A 16,803-nucleotide genomic window follows, 5' to 3' on the forward strand; every position below is an offset into this window, starting at 1 on the left:
GCTTTCTGTTTTTCTCTCGTTCCTTCTCCACCGTGTTAATCGGATTCGGATAGGCTTACGCCCCTTCCTTCCGCTCACCTCTATCTTCTCCGGTGTCCTCCGGCTCCTCCGGTTTCCCGTTCTCCCGGACAACGGCGATCCTCTGTCACGCGCGTCATCGCGCGTCACTCCGATGCGGTCACTCCGCCGCGATTGGCATCTCTTTTTTTCACGCGCGGCACGTGTCCTTCTCCTCTCTCTCTCTCGCGTTCGCGCGCGACGCATCGCATCGCGAAATCGGAGTAATACCCGAAAGCGATTGCCGCAGCGGAGTCTCCTACCGCGAAACGAGCGGATGTCGACGGAACGCGTCGGTCGGTCCATGTCGCGTGACTTGCCCGCGTCGCCGAGTGTGTTTTCACTTATTTCACGACGAGCGATCGTAGAGCGAGGAGACGCAAAACGACGCCGCTGCTACTGAATGCGCGACACGCGACTGCGAAACTCGCGTGCGCAGAAGCGAGGCGCACGGCCGACAGACGCAATTCGTGTCGAGACTGAACTAAGGAACGGCCCAGCGGTAACGACGACAACGATGACGGCGGCGACGGCGACGACGACGACGACGACGACGACGACGGCGGCAGCGGTGGCGCTGGCACGCACACAGCCGTCGTGGCCTCTCTCGTATCGCATACTGGGTGGCCCGGCTTAGCGCACCGCGCGGTTAAAATGGCCGCGCGAGTACGTATCTCGTTTTCTCTCTCTTTCTCCCGCCGCGTGTGTATACACATCATCTATCCTCGGCGCTCGAAACGAATGACTCGACACCGTCATCTCCGCCGTCGTCGTTGTTGTATTATCATTGCATTCGTGGAATCACGTTGCGAACCTGCGCGAGATAAATGTGAAACGTTGAAGGAAAGAAAGAGGAGAGGTGAAGAAGGCGTGCGTGCGTGCGCGCGCGCGCGACTGCGACGACGCGGTACGCGTATTTATGTACGTACGTAACGCGGCGGCGAGAATGTTAGTAGACACACGCGAGAAACCGCGTGGGACTGTGCCGCGAGAGCGAGCGAGCGAACGCCGCCGTGCCGCGCCATGCCGCGCGCGCGCGCGCGCGCGCGAGCGAGGAGATGCGACGCAAGCGTGCCGGGAACGCCGCGACTGGCCATCGCCAGAACTACGAGAGTAAATAGCGGGCCGACGACGGTGGGCCGCTCAAGGAAACGGCGAGAAAGAGAGAGAAAGATATATATAGAGAGAGGGGGGGAGGGGGGAGGGAAAGTGCGTTCTTGGAGCGCGCCGCTCCGACCGAGCGAGAAACGCGAAAAGGGGAGGGGGTAGCGGAGGGGACAGGGGAGACATCTCGAGAGTGCGTCGGGCCAAGTGCGCGAGTGTCGTCACATCCGGTATTCGGGGTGGCGCTGTACCGGGGCCGACGCGCGAGACGCGGTATACACGTGTAAGTGCGTACATATATGTGTGCATTATGCGTGCGTGCGTGCGCTGTGTACGCGTATGCGTGCTGCGATAAAAGCGGCCGTGGTGGGCACGTAACCGATGCTCGTGCGTGTCTGCGAACTGCCGCGGGTAGGGTGGAGAGCGGGTACGGCGTAATACGACGACAACGTGACGACGACGACGACGACGACTACGACTACGATGCAGAGGAAGACGAAGACGATAAAGCGACGACGAGTTCCGAACGAGTGAAAACAGTCTTCGTAGTAAACGAAATTTTCATCAACGAAGATATCGTAAAATGCAGTCGTCCACCCCTTCCCCCTGTTCTCGCGCCCATCCTTACTCCCTATAAATAAAGGAATGCGGTATCAGCGATCAGAGAATATAGAAAAATTTCTGTATCCCGCGTATGGGCCTTCGCTTCTCAAAGATATGCGTAAATACGCGCGGTTACAGTCGTGTCTTTATAGATAGAGTCGGGCGAAGAAAAGGAATACATCAGCATTTCTTTTCGGAAGCTTTAATATATCGCAACTATATCTACCGTATGCTTGAAACTTCGTGCACGCGGAGCCTTCATAAATTTCCTCGCACTTCCTCTCCGAAGCTGTCACGCCTGTCAATCGCCCCGAAGGGAAAAGCTTTCGATATGAAGATGCTCTTTTCCTCTTTTTCAACACAAACAAAAAAAAAAAAAAACGAGCGCGAAACTTTTTGCGCGATCAGAAATTGTTTCAATACTAATCGAAATCCGCTTAAATAATCATCTTCCAAAATCCAAATTGGCATTGGCACTGACGCTCAATTATAATTGATGTTTTAATTAATGTAATTGAAAAATTGGATAACTCGAAATTATAGCGCATTATTGCTGTGGGAAGTTCCGACCATTTGTTGCGCGGAATTATCGCGGGTTATTGCCGATGAAAGACCTTGAATGTTTCGATGGCCTATATGCGGTCACGTGGTTGACGACACGCGGCAGTTACCGTTTGCGAGAATCGATTCGATTAGAGCGAAACGTTCGACTCTTTTCACCTCGCTGAAGGCTTTCAATTAGGGCTGGCTATTGACGATTTCGTTGCCGAAAGTATCTACGCTTATTCGGACGTACGCTCGAAAATATATGCTTTGTAATTTCTCTGGTATTTTTTACTGATTAAATTAGACAGTTGAAATGCAATTTTAGGGCAAAGTATATCCTTAAAATATTTTCAACATTTTTTTTAATGCATCATATTTTTACACCTCAATGTTAATATTAATATTAATAATATGTTAAACATTCTACTTCGTTACATTAATAAAGTCAAATTTCTTTCACGTTGCAATATTTCTCGACATCACTCTAAATCCCTTGATCCTCAAGGCTCTACAATTTCGAATGTTTTGTTAGTATCCGTGAATTTTCCCGGATAGATCTCTCGTGGATGACATTTGTAAGGATTTGCCTTCGTGCCAAGTTTACGATTAAAATGGCAAACCGTACACCCCACGGCAGACGCGTAGGCGTCCTAGAATCATCCCCGTGGAATTTCGACGATGTGTCGCGATGACGTCCGTCGGACGTTTTCGGGACACTCGTCGTTGACGACGTCCGGACGACCGTACAGAGATATTCGTTTCCTCGCTGATGCCTCTAGTTATTATTGTTCTCGATGAACGACCTCGGCTGTGGCAAAGTGCTCGTGGCTTCTACGTAGGTAGGTAACGTGACTCGTGACGTACGCTCGTTTGCGGCCCGCTCGCGTCGACAGACGTCACGCGTCGTCGTGGCGACTGGAACGATTCTCGACAATTTGACTTTTTAACGAGCCTCATCGATGCAATTCAGGATTTGCAGTTAAGTTCTTTGCGATGAGTAAAATGCGAGGAATGAAGGAAAAACGTAACCGCGAATAGCCCGATTGCTATGACTGGAGCAACAGCCAACATTATTCTTTTTATGTTTTAGAGAATATATTTGCCTCGTGTACTTATTGTTAATCAAACGTTATATAAATCTTTTTTAATTACAAGTTATTATCGTATTTTAATGAAATAAATAATCGCCATTCAATTCTCGTAAAAAGTTTTACCTGACAAAAAGATTTAAATATCTAATGCTATTCTCCGGCTTAAAAAAAAATTCATTGTACTTTACTTTTGTTTTTCCGTCTGTTACGTTTTTATATGTATTACGTTTGTGTTGCAACAATCCGCGTTGTTGCAACAACATATTACAATGCACAATCGTGACTGCGATACGTATACGCTGATTAAACAAAAAATTCTTTGAATTCGTTTGATAGCGCGTTTTTATTTTTATTCGTGACCAATAATATTCATTTTTTATATATTCCTCGGAATTTTTGCTACGCGCACATTTTTCAGAAAAAAACATTATCGGAGGAATTAGCAATTCGAAACGATTAGCGATCTAAAGTAAATTCGTCACGGAACAACAGAAAACATATCTTTTTCAATGCAATTATTTTTACTTCCTGACGTCATCGACTTTTCTTAGAAATATTTTCATGGTTTTGGCATGAGAGGAAGGAACAAAAACCGGAATTCCTAAGAATACATTAACGAGATCGTCGTGAATGAAAAGGATAATTTCGTACGGTCTTAAAAAAACTGGTTTTGTAGTTACTCACTCCAAGTGAATCACCAATTTTCTTAAAATCTCGCTCGAGTGACTCGTAATCTTAGCTTCGCCGAACTTGAAAATAGTAATATCACGCAAATATATAGTAACGCCACGTTACGAAAGAATGAGTCGATCTACACGCGCGATACAATGTCGCAAGATTGCGGGTGATAAATAGGTAAATGGTGCAAACGTTTCCAAGTATTTCGAGTGATTCAAGAAACCTCTCGCGTACGAACGGAGTAACCCGATTGAATTACTATTGGATGACTATAGCGGATGACCAGCAGAAAAATTAAACAATTTTATCTTACGCACGGCTGAATGAATGAGACGCGATTAGTATATTGAATGAAGCGTAACTGAAACTCCAGATCAAGTCCGTTTAAGACCTCCGGACAGAGTACACGATCTAAATAATTATATAATGGTGGATGATAACATGCCTTATCCAAATTTAGGTCGCTTAACGAATAATCTGTTTATAACATTAGCAGAATATTTTACGAGTATGATAACAATGTTATCAATTTTGGCATATTTAAGCAAGGCTCGTGGACTAAATCTAATTTGATCCCGCATCTCATTGACTATTTTGCAATTAAATGCGCACTACATTTTGCAGGTCAATCCAAGACGCGTACTCGCGAGTGGTGTTGTAGTAATGTCGCGGCCGGCGCAAACCACGAATAATTCCCCTTATCTACGAAGTACATACATACTTTCGTGACGCGAATGAATCGCGCGATAACGTCAAACCTACCTACGCGTTAACGATTCGATGCCATTTTATGACAGCATCGTTGCAGATGACGTTAATTGCAATTGCCGTCGTACGATGGCAGCTTGATTATTTGGTTTTCGCAAGAAAAGAACTTTGGATTATCGATAACTGTCACTTTAGCAATAATGATTGCCGTACGTTATTAGTAGGAAATATAAAATATGGTGATACGTGTACACTGAAAAAAATGCAATATATCCAATAAGATATACTCAATACAATAATATATGCTATTGCAGTATCAACATTGTACTTGCATTAACAGTAAATATTATTGTATTGAGTATTTTATGTAGTTGGCAGTCCTCAATTACATATGTTATTGGCTACATTACTTTTTTTCTGGGTATAAAAGAGAAAAATAACAGTTGCTTCAAAATGTGCAATTATGTATATCTACTCAAAAGAATTGTCCAGTTAAGAAAGCTTCAAAAACTAAAACAATAACACTGCCAGAAACATACGATAAATTCTTTTTTATACAGCCGCGTAATTCGAGATAGCCTCTTTTCCTCCTTCGAATTATCTGGAGAATTCAATTTAGCTTCAAAACATCCGTAAGTCCCGATCATTTTCAGCAGTGCCGAATCACCAGAAAAAAAAACTTCAAACAAAATTACTTTTGTGGATAAGAAGTTATTTTTATAGACACAGCTTTCGAACGCGTTTGTCGTAATCGACTGTACGGTTCGGTATATATTTGCTTTGTTGGTGACGCAAAGTGCGGAGAGAGGTGAGAGGGAGGAGACGGACGCAAAGTCATGAACGGGCTTGTACGATGGAGGATGACAACGACGGCTGGGCGAAAAGGGAGACAGTATTTTTAGCAATTATACATTATTTTGTTGACTGCTTCGGGCGACATTGAATCGCACGCTCCTGTTGGGGACTGCGTACTCTTAACGCAGCAATATTGTGCGTGCACGTTACAAACGCGACACTCGTAATCTCGCGAAAGATCTCGATAGACTCGCCGATTCCTCCGAAACGAATAGAGCTCCGCTGTATACTGAGTTTGAAGTAATCGCCTTTCTAACAGTTTTTCATAGTCTTTAGATTAATAAATTAGTGAAATTAATTTATTTAATATATAAAAATAAATGTGACCATTTTCCACACTTTTTATTTTAACACAGTAAATACCACGGTAAAATGTCAGTAGTTGAATGAAAAGTAGATTGTTGGACCATGGAAAATGTCGAAATACGACAAATAATAATAATTTAATTAAAAATGAATTATTAAATCGTGAAATGAGAACGTTAACGTTAATGACAACATTTTAAAAAATCTTTAAACTGTGAAAAATGGTTTTGGAACTTCAGGAAAATCTGTTATTTGGTAACGTGTACCTTGAACACGTGTAGCTGTACAATTAGAATTTTAGATATGTAATTGTGCATGGTTAATAGCGTGACCGCCGGTTACAGAAGTGTACGAGAAGTTATCGAAACCGTACGAGCATATCTGTAGCGTAATTTCAAGCGTTCGGCCTGCTTCTCCACCGTTGCGTTTCGTGCCTCGTGACGCGGCTGACCCTACACGGCACGGTTCACAGCATCGCCAGGCGGGTCGCGACCGTTTTCTCAGATAACGAATTCATTCACAACGGGCGACAACGGCGACGATTCAAGCTCGACCAACCGGTACGCGTGACCTTACCGCACGAAGAAACTTGCGAACCAGTGATGGTCGTCGACACTTGATAAAAAATTGTCAATACTCTTTCCTTTGATATCCTGACACCAATAGCGACGTATAAGCACGGTTCGATTGATGCATTGTAACGTTATTTTTAAAAAGACATACTAAAATAATTTTATCTCCCACACAGTAAAAAAGATTTTGTATTTACGTTAAAATCGGTCCTTGTTAAAATTTTTATGTTAAAATTTAACACATTTGCTCGTTACTTTAACATATTATTGTTGCGTTAATTCAAGTAAAGTGTTAAGTTATTAAAATTACTAAAAAAAAGTGTAAAAATAGTACAATGTGCACGCGTATTTTTTATTTTACACAATAAATATATCCCTTATTATTAGTGACAGAATTTATCTGTTAAAAATTGATAAAAAAAACTGTTGAGTTTATTCCATAATATAAGAACGACAGTTATTTCTCGACGTGATCTCGTAATATTATGTATGTTACATTAATATCATAAAATAGTGTTAAAGTAATATGTTACATGTGTTACTGTGACATAATTTTCTCATAAAATTGTTCCATAAAAATTATGTCAAATTATAAAATTTATATTTATTTTCATGTTAAAATATAACATAATATTTATGTTGCTATTTAACATATGCTTAATATGTTAAATTAACAAAAAAATTTCTGTGGATCGTTCGAAACAGCCGACATCTGTTAAAAATACAAATTTTTTTTACTGTGTACTTTTATATCCATTACTAATCAATGTCTTTTTAATTAGTAATTTTATTTGAACGACAAATATATGAACGAATATTTAATGAAAACAAAAGAAACAGAAAAGGAAAAGAAAGAAATAAAGGGACGATAAATAGAAAAAGGAAGAGTGACTGAGGTAAGAGTAATATACTACGTCCTGCGTCTATACGGTGGCGGAGCAGGAAGGAAAGGAAAGAAAGAGAGAGCAGTCGATGCGACCCAAATAACACGAACTCCCACGTACAAACCGCGACCAACGCATTCACTTTCAACGTCAGTGAATAACCGTGTCGAGATTGTCATTTATAGGCCGCCAAGCGAATTCGACATAGGAACGAGATTTTTTTTAATAAACCATTACTCACATTTTTCAAACGATGAAATCGCGCACCCCAAAAAAAGCCAAAAATCTTTTTACTTCTGAAGACTTACCTGCAACAAAAAGAGAATAGAAAATCGACGTTAGTTATGTAAGAAAGAATCGACATCGAAATTATAATAAAATTAAAATTTCACGCCTGAGTTTGCAGTCCTTCGATTAAAAAAAATTTACGTTGAATCTTGATTGGTTGGAAAATAAATAATACTCGTGCGGGGGGGGGGGGACACAAAAGAATCACTCATCCATTATTAATGTCACTAGCTATTCGTAAGGATTTTCTTTTCAACATTGCCGGCCGCATTTGCGGAAGACCGATTTGGCAGGAGGCATCTTTGGCATCGACGTCGCAGCCGGCGTGCCAGCTTGTCGCGATCAGGACAATGATCTCGTGTCATTGTCCGATAAACCAGCATCCTCCGATCTCTTTTCGATAATTTCACAATCTTCGACATCATCACGTGATCGCGCCCTGATGTATTATAGCATCTGGATCGATGCTAGATTAAGATCGAGCCTCGCTTTCCCCTACCTTTCAGAGTAAATAAAGCCAAATACATTGAAAATTAAGAATCCTTAACGCCGTCCATTTCAAATTATGCGGATTAATTGCAAATATATATCAATAGTTTTTGCAGATTTGTTCCGTTTACAATAAGGCCGATTAGTAATCAGGGATGTGGCAGCGATCGAGAAAATATGTATAAGAAAATCTAGAAAGGATTTGACAATCTATCACATCTCACAAGTCCGCTTTATCGAATCGGCGCGATGTGATTGATGAAAAATAACGTGCACGAACGTAAGAAAAACGAGGCGCGTATACATTCCCTCATAATCCAAGATGGATAGGTATCGAAAACTCCTTCCACCGCTATAATGACACCGTTTGATTAAATATCGGTCGAAATTTTTTCCCCATTATCGTTCCATGCTGCGTGTGTTACGGATGGATTCGCTCATTAAGGATACCCTGTAAGTATACAGGAAAGCATCCGAAGGCGCTCGTGCATCTGTCACCTGGCGCTGTCATGCTTCCCTCAACGCGCGTCCTGACTCACTCAATAATTGCACAACGTTCACCATCATCTTCATTATGAGTCACCGTCATCGTCCTACAAGAAGTTCAGTCATCTTCGTATAACGTGGTGGCTAATTACGTGTTAGGTAGAAAAATTGGTGTCTCGCGACTAATTTAACGTCCCCTGCCTTTCGAGATCCCATCGAAATGAGGGGAAGCGATCTAGTTTAGTTTAGTCTCGCGTACTCTTACCAAGAAATTTATATAACTTGTGGTAAGAAGATATCGCGATTTGGAAAAAAATTTAATAATTTTATAGATTTTTTTTCTTGTTTATATTACATTTGCAGATCGTCAGAGAATTAAAAGTTTATTTTGATAAAAATAAAAATTTGTTGACAAATGTAATTATTATAACTTTAATTACAATTACTACTAATTCTACAAAACTATCTGTCGGCAGATTAATATTCAAATTGCATCTTCAGAGCAATACCTAGATTTTAAAGTATAATTTGAAGAGTACTAAATGTTTGAGTGTCGATGAAAATATGCATCATAATTAAACGCAATGTGCGAGAGTACATTGCATCAGTTACTTAATATTGTCCGCCAACTAGGGGAAAGGGGGGAGGGAGAGAGAGAGAGAAGCGGGATGGCTCGCGAAGAAAGCCCAGCACGCCGAAGGGTTGGCCGGAGTCGAAGGTGATGAAGTGAGAGGCCCAGAGAGAACGAGGATAGACGCGGAGGAGTAGGAGAACGGAGACAGAGAGGAGGAAGATGGAGACAGGGAGGCTTAAGCAGGGGGCAGCAGGTGATGCGCCAGGTGGAGGACGATGGCGCGTGCGCCGTTTTGCCCCCCGCCTTCCGGTCACGTGCCCGAACTCCACAACCCCTCGCCCCATCTCACTCTTCCTCGTCGCGGTAATCTTTTTTTTTTTCCATTCGGTCTCTTCCTTTTTTACTTCAGAGCCGTCGACTAAGATACTTCGGCACTTTCGTTCGGCCCAGGCATAATAAGTGGCAATACGTAAAAAATGTAAACGCGCTACGCATCGAACGGCCACGCGACTTAACGATCCTGCTGAAATTCGACGGCGAGTTCTTTGAGCGTCGGAGCGACAGAGAAACTTATTTAAGAACGGTGTCTCTAATATAACAAGAACAAAAATATTAATTACTCACAAGGATATTTGGGGGAAAAAAAAATTTATTATCTAACCGAGTTGTATTTTATTGCGAAATAAAATTCGTGCGCGTCATTTATAGAATCTTCCTCGCAATCTCGCCGATTTACCGTAGTACACCAAATAAACGCGCCGGTGGCAAAACGAGAGGCTTGTTTTCCTGTTGCGCTGCGGCTTTTGGCGGCAATATGCGTTTCTTGCTTCGCCGGAGACTTAGCAGAACCGACAGATGCCAGTCGGACGGAAAAAGTAAAAAAGAGCAACGTGGATGGGGGATGAGCCTCCGGTGCTCGCACGACTGTCTGCGCGGTGTCGATTATCTTTTGTATTTATTTGGCCGGGCTTTTATTGCTCTTACTCGTTTGCCTCTTCCTCTTTTCGGGCCCGCTTCTCGCTCTCTTTCGCTCGACCGCGAAAGCACGTAGGGCGTACGAACGGACAGGAAGTCAGATAACCATCGACCCTTACGCCTGGCGTCTTCGAGGATCGAGCCCTCCGTTCGAGAGAGATTCCTTCTCGCACTCCCGAACTCGTGGCACTCGCATAAACGCGTGCTCGAAACGGGCCATCAAAAATATTTATCGGACACGCGCTAGCAACCCCCATGAAAATCAACGATCATTTTAACGCAATACATACATTATATTTAAATATGTATAAATATGTAGACAACTTTCAGCATGCTTACGAATAATCACAAGAGCATAATTATTGTTATACTGATCTACAGATTCGAATCTGGTTTAAAGAAAATTTTCCAAGAGACTGTAGGGATATATTTTCATAATTAGAGAAGAAAATGGTTCTGAAAAATATACGATCAAATGCTCATTTCCTACAGAGATATAAATAAAGTTAAAATACAGTATTATTCTACCGAGGATTGTTATTACAATAAAGATTATTGCTAAATTCGTATTGGAGCATAATGTTGCGATTTAATGAAATTTTTGCGAAGGCAAAATAAGCTCCAAATTATTGGAAGATAATCCATAAACTAGAGGAAGAGTGCGGGGAGTGAATCTATATACTCCGTGTACAGACATACGACGCATGATGCCTGCTGGATAACCACGTGGCGCGTGTGTCAGCTGCGATACGAACGATGGTAACCCAGGTTCCTGTCAATGCCGTTTGTACGCGCGCGCGTGATGGAAGCTGCTCGAGAGTGGCTGCTCCTTCAATTTCCTCACCGAAAAAGAGAGAGATAAACAGCGGTAGATAGAAAAGAGAACGCCTCGATGAAAAATCGAGAGCGCCACAGACAGAGGGCCGGAGAGAGAGAAAGAGAGAGAGAGAGAGAGAGAGAGAGAGAGAGAGAGAGAGAGAGAGAGAGAGAGAGAGAGAGAGAGAGAGAGAGAGAGAGAGAGAGAGAGAGAGAGAGAGAGTCGTGCAGCAAGATGGTAAGAGTAAGAAAGTAGGTGTACCGGTGGCGTACGTGCAACCTGGCTACCTACACCTAATCTAAATTTCTCGGTTCCACCCATAGAGCCCATCAGGCCAGCACCCTGAAGCGATGCACGCGCTGCTACGCGGAAAAGGGAGGAGGAAGAGGGAGGAAAAAGGTGCACGGCACTAAGAAATCACTTCATCGCAGCAGATGCTACCGCGAGGTGTAGGGGAGTAGGGAGCAGGAGAGGAAGGTAACTCGGCCCGATTTCTTTTTTTCTCCCCCTCTCCCCCTTATCGTGACGCGCTCGTGCGGGACTTGAGAAAAGTGCATTCATTTTCCCGGTTTGATGTCCGTAAAAAGAGGAATAAACTCCCAATTTTAAACAGAACTAGATAAAATACTTCGGTCGAGATGTGCGCGATTATACGAGAAATCATTTACCGAGTCACTGTTATAATTTTTCTTCAACGTTAAATATATCTAATTAAACTTCCAATTAAATTCTATTAAAGTTGGACTGACTAAATGTGTGTGACGTTGCTATTTTTGTATCTTTAAAGTTTAATTGATAAAACGCTCACATTTTTTGCGATTGTTGTAAAATTGTTCCATATGTAATCAAGTATGACAGATTGATAGATTGACTCGATATCGCAAAATTCATTCGAGTTTTATCACGCGCGAAGCAAAATGCCAGCTCTCGGATGGACACATCGATCTCATCGTTATAAATAAGGAGCATTAGTTATGCACAGCGATAATTGTATGATCAACATCGATAAATGCGATGACATACAAGGTGTTTTCGAAAAGACGTATATCCATCCGATTATTTGTAAAAGAAACATTAAAATGATATTTTTTGTTCAGAGAGAAAGCTATTCCACAATCATTATATTTAAGAGCTATCTTGGAAGTAATAAAATATGTAACATACAATTATCAGTGTCCGATACGAATCCCATACAAAATGGGATTGATGACACATTGAATAATGAAAGCATTAAAAGAGAAAGATGCAATAAAATAGATGGATACAATAAAAAATAAATAGAATTCATTTAATGGACTAATTCAAACATATAATTTTCATAATGAAGAATTCATCTTTCTCATCGACAACTTATATTATCGTTCTAAATGCAAAATTTGCATTAATTTGTTATTATTATCTCGTAAAGATATAATTAAATTATTTCTGAGTAGATAGTCACATGTAAGACTCCAGCTCATTTAGCAGTTACGATATGATCAAATTACACGTGTTATAACAGTCAATTAGATATTCCATTGGTAATTCATTGAAAACATTTCTTTAGGAATTTTTGAGCTTTTATAACAACATACTTTTTTTCGCAAAAAAAAAAACAAGCAAAAACTTATAATAATAAATTATATTCCATTTTGTCTTACTCTTTCATAACATAAATCTGTATTTGATAAAAAATTTATGCAAACATATTCGAGATAATATCAACAGCGGTGTGTGGTGTGAGGGGGGGGGGGAGAGGGGGAGATGACGGAAAAAATAAACGGAGACGTGGGAGGGAATGGAGCAAAATGTAAGAGGAAGAAACGATAGAGGGATTGAGAAGGATAGCGAAGGAAACACATGCCGTGAAGGCTCGTGCCACGACGATCTAAGGCGTATCTCGCGAGCAGTTGCAGCTGCCTCACCGCGCGCGCGGCACAGCCGCAGCACAAACCGCCCTGTCGAGAGAGCCCCCTCCCTCCACCTCTCCTTCCTCCGTTCTCCGACGCGTCTCGTCGCGTCGCGTTTCTCGACCTACGGGGCACGCGGCGCGGCACCGGAGGGGCCCATTGCGTCCTTAAAACGAGCCGTTGTCCCCGGGCACCTTCCCTTCGCCGCGTCCGAGCTCTCCTTTCGATCTCTCTCTCTCTCTCTTCCCCAAAAACCCCGCTACCGATCGCGCCGCACCGAGGTGCCGGTCGAAAGGTGGTTAGACGCTTCGAGGGGGAGAGGGTGGGACGCACTTCGCACCTGGACTCTTCCTTCGTAGCGCGTGCAGAAACGCGAACGTGCATGACGGCGGCGGCGATTGGCCTCTCTCTTTCTATCCCCCCCCCTCTCTCTCTCTCTCTCTCTCTCTTTCTCTCTCTCTCTCTATCGCAGTCTCCCCGTGCCAACGGCAATTAAGAACCTGCCGCACGATTGTCTTCCTCCGGGTGCAACAGACTGATTCATACCACTGTAACCCCACAGTGATGCGATCAACGGTCTTACAGACGGACATCAAAATTCTTTTTTATTTAAAGTAAACTATATAAATTTTGTTCTAAAATATATTCTTTATCATACACACTTTAATAAATAAAGCTTAAAAAAGATAAAAATATAATTTGATGTAAAATTCCTAAAATAAATGACAGATGTCTGTCAAGTATTTCGAAAGTTAAAAAAGTATTACAGTTCTTAAATCAATTTTTATCTTTTTATATATAATTCATATAATCTTCTGAACACGACGTAATAGCTGCAATCGCATTGAAAATCCGTTTTACCAATTTATTTGGCGGCGGACAGGCGAAACGAAAAGAGAGAGAGAGAGAGAGAGAGAGAGGATAAAAGAGAGAAAGAGAGCGTTAGAAGCTGTACGCCTGGTTAGACAAATTTGATCGTTGTCGAACATTTGACAGCGATTGGGCAGAGATATATTCAGTTACCGGGTTTAACGCGAGAACCTAGCATCGTAACATGATAACCAATCATCTCGTCTTTGTTCTTTTTCGAAGAAGAATCGGCCGTGGCGTTGAACCCCATCAGCTAATGGATCAGCGAATCGTCTCGTATTATGCGAGAAATTTCGTTGAGAAAGTATCAAACAAAATCTACTAAAAATACATTACAGTCTTCAATCATACTGCGAGGAAAAACAAAGGAAAAACAAAGGGAAAAAATAAATTAATAGACTTATAACATTATAAATGAAAAATGTTAAAAGTATTCGTCTCTCGCTAAATTTTATACAATAAATTTGAAACATACTATATGTCTGGATTATCCGGGTATATCGTTATATGAGTTTTCATTTAGCGATTGATCCCTCGAGAAAGCATAAACCGTGCAAATTTCTTTCCTCCTAGCGATCTGACACTTCTCTTTGTGCTGCACCTTTCAGAAGATCTCTAACTTAAAATAACCACCCAATTTTTTTTCGCCCTAGTCTCCCAAACTTCTTTTATTTCCGAAAGCGGTTCTCAAATGGTACTCGAATCCATCGTTTCCCAGGATGGTGGGATCGATAGTTGATAAAAGGTTCGGTCGGGCTGTTTTATCCTTGGTCCTGCCGGCGGGTGAAACGGCCTGGGAGTTTCGTCACCATGACCGAGAGAGAAAAGCAGAAAGAGGTGGCGGAAAACGAACACTATGGAGAAACACTTAGTTGCCGTCGTGTTTAATACACGTCGAAAAGCTTTCATTGTCATCGTCGTCGTCGCCACCGTCGTATTTCTCTCTAAGAGAAGTTCTTTAACGTTGTCCCAATCCATGGAACGTTTGCGACGAGATAACCGATGAAAGATGTTGATCCTAGTATCGCGATGGCGTTGAAAAGAAAAATACCGCGAATTCATCGATGTCGGCTTAACGCGAAGAAATGCGCTAGAATCGCGCACGCTTTCTTTGGATAGAATCATTCATATTGTGGCACCATATTACTTCCCATTTTATTATTTTATATTTTATTTGTATCGTTATTTTATATCGCTAGCAAAATTTAAGATCAGAGCCTTTCATTAACGTTAAGTCGTTAATTGCAACACTTGTTCTATGACTGCAATATTTCGTAAGCCTTTTCCGTCAATGCATAATAAATTTTTTTTTCTACTGGACAATATCTTAACTTATTGTGTTTATTTAGAAACATTAAATAACAATAGAAAAATAAAGGCATAATTAAAGATATGCATATATTGATAAATAAAAACTGATTTTGTTTTCCTTTTCACAGGTGCTGTAAATCCTTGAATCAAAATTTGCGTTCGACAAGTAGTACGCTGGAATCGAGAGGAAACATCGGCAACATCGTTGCAAGACCGCCCTTCCGAGAGATCGTTATTGGGGGTCACGTAGATTATTCCGGGGCGGGCGTCATTTCCGCGTGGGCGTGTGCCGCTAGAGGGGGATGAACAAGGAAAACGACGACAAGGACAACGAAAGGGAGTGTGATTATCCCTCTCATGTTGCTCTAGGATTAGATCGCGCCAGACACAACAGCTGGAGTGAATTTTTGAAACTCTAGATGGTGTCTATTTCCTGCGATCTCTTCCGATGAAAGTACAGAATGGCGCTCTATAATCTTCGCCATTATCGCGTTATTATACGATATTACATATCTACCACTTAAGAAAAACTCTGATTTATGCATTTTATGTCCAGTTATGCCGTCCAATTATTTGTCCATTTCTTCATTAATTAAAGCTCCCATTTCTTGTCTGTATATTTTATTGTATTTACTTGTCAACAGGTGTTTTAATTTATTTTCATATTATAAATATATTTTAACGTTTTTAAAACTATAACAAGTTTTTCTATTCTATTACTCGATACGATTACGTCGCTTGAATTCATTCTCGTAGTCACCCCGTAACTAAATCATAATCGTAGCCAGTAGCGCACGTATATATATCTAGAGGAACGCGCACACGTCGCGCATCGTCTTACAAATCTACATAGACTACGAATTAAACATTACGATTTAAATGGGAGAAGCGAAAACGCAGGATGGCACGGGGGCATCGTTCGCGCGCGTGTTTGCGAAGGGCGCAGTGTGTAAATTCGCATCTCGAAGCCACACCGTTCCGAAGGAACGCTGGTCGTCGATCGCTGCGACTTTCTCTCTCTCTCTTTCCCCGCACACTCGGCCGAAGGGCACCCCAGAAGCGGCGAGACCCAGAGGGTGCATCGGAATCGTAGAGGTCCGAGGGTAACAAACGCGAGTAAAATGGATAAAGGCTACACCTGGCCTCCGGATGGTCGACGGCGGCACGCGCTACTCCTCCTCTCCCTCTCTGCTTCATCTCTCTCTCTCTCTCTCTCTCTCTCTCTCTCTCTCTCTCTCTCTCTCTCTCTCTCTCTCTCTCTCTCTCTCTCTCTCTCTCTCTCTCTCTCTCTCTCTCTCTCTCTCTCTTCCTCTGCATCGCTCTTCTCTCTCCCCACGAATAAGTCTCGTTTCTACCCGAGTGTACACACCTGCCCCTCACCGACACGTATGCACGTTGTTACGGCCGTACGCGCAGCAAGGGTCGTAAACGCACACGGATTACTCCCGGCGATGCCGGTGGTGTGGAGGATGTGGAGAGAAACAGGCAGCCACTGCCGTAACCGGAGCGTAGAGCACCCTAAGCCTTCGTTTCGGAGTTAGGGGAGATCATCGATATCAAAAGAGAATAATATTTTTAGATTATCCTCTTAAATATTTTGAAATTTTGAAACTAACATTCACCTACAAGTGGTAATCATATTTTTTAAATATTGATAAGCTTAAAAATGTACCTTTTTATATTTTGAAAATCACTTAGAA

At 42.1% G+C, this 16,803-nt stretch overlaps 1 protein-coding gene and 1 long non-coding RNA gene across 4 annotated transcripts in view; one reads left to right on the top strand and one right to left on the bottom strand.

The window, feature by feature from the left end:
* The window catches only part of LOC105834890 (serine/threonine-protein phosphatase 4 regulatory subunit 1), a 132,055-nt gene that overhangs the window by 82,894 nt on the left and 32,358 nt on the right, over window positions 1–16,803 (bottom strand). Inside the window, exon 1 of one of the 3 annotated variants that reach the window (XM_028189167.2) lies at window positions 79–938. The exons of the other annotated variants lie outside the window; for them this stretch is intronic. The gene's annotated coding sequence lies outside the window, so the exon portion shown is untranslated. Of the gene's footprint in view, window positions 1–78; window positions 939–16,803 lie in introns of those variants that run through there. 3 annotated transcript variants of the gene reach the window in all.
* Window positions 1,357–15,799, top strand: LOC114253948. The gene is made up of 2 exons (XR_004962994.1): window positions 1,357–1,444; window positions 11,357–15,799. It is a non-coding gene; the product is annotated as an uncharacterized LOC114253948 (long non-coding RNA).

The sequence above is a fragment of the Monomorium pharaonis genome, chromosome 4 (assembly GCF_013373865.1).
Source record: "Monomorium pharaonis isolate MP-MQ-018 chromosome 4, ASM1337386v2, whole genome shotgun sequence".
NCBI classification, from domain to species: Eukaryota; Metazoa; Arthropoda; class Insecta; order Hymenoptera; family Formicidae; genus Monomorium; species Monomorium pharaonis.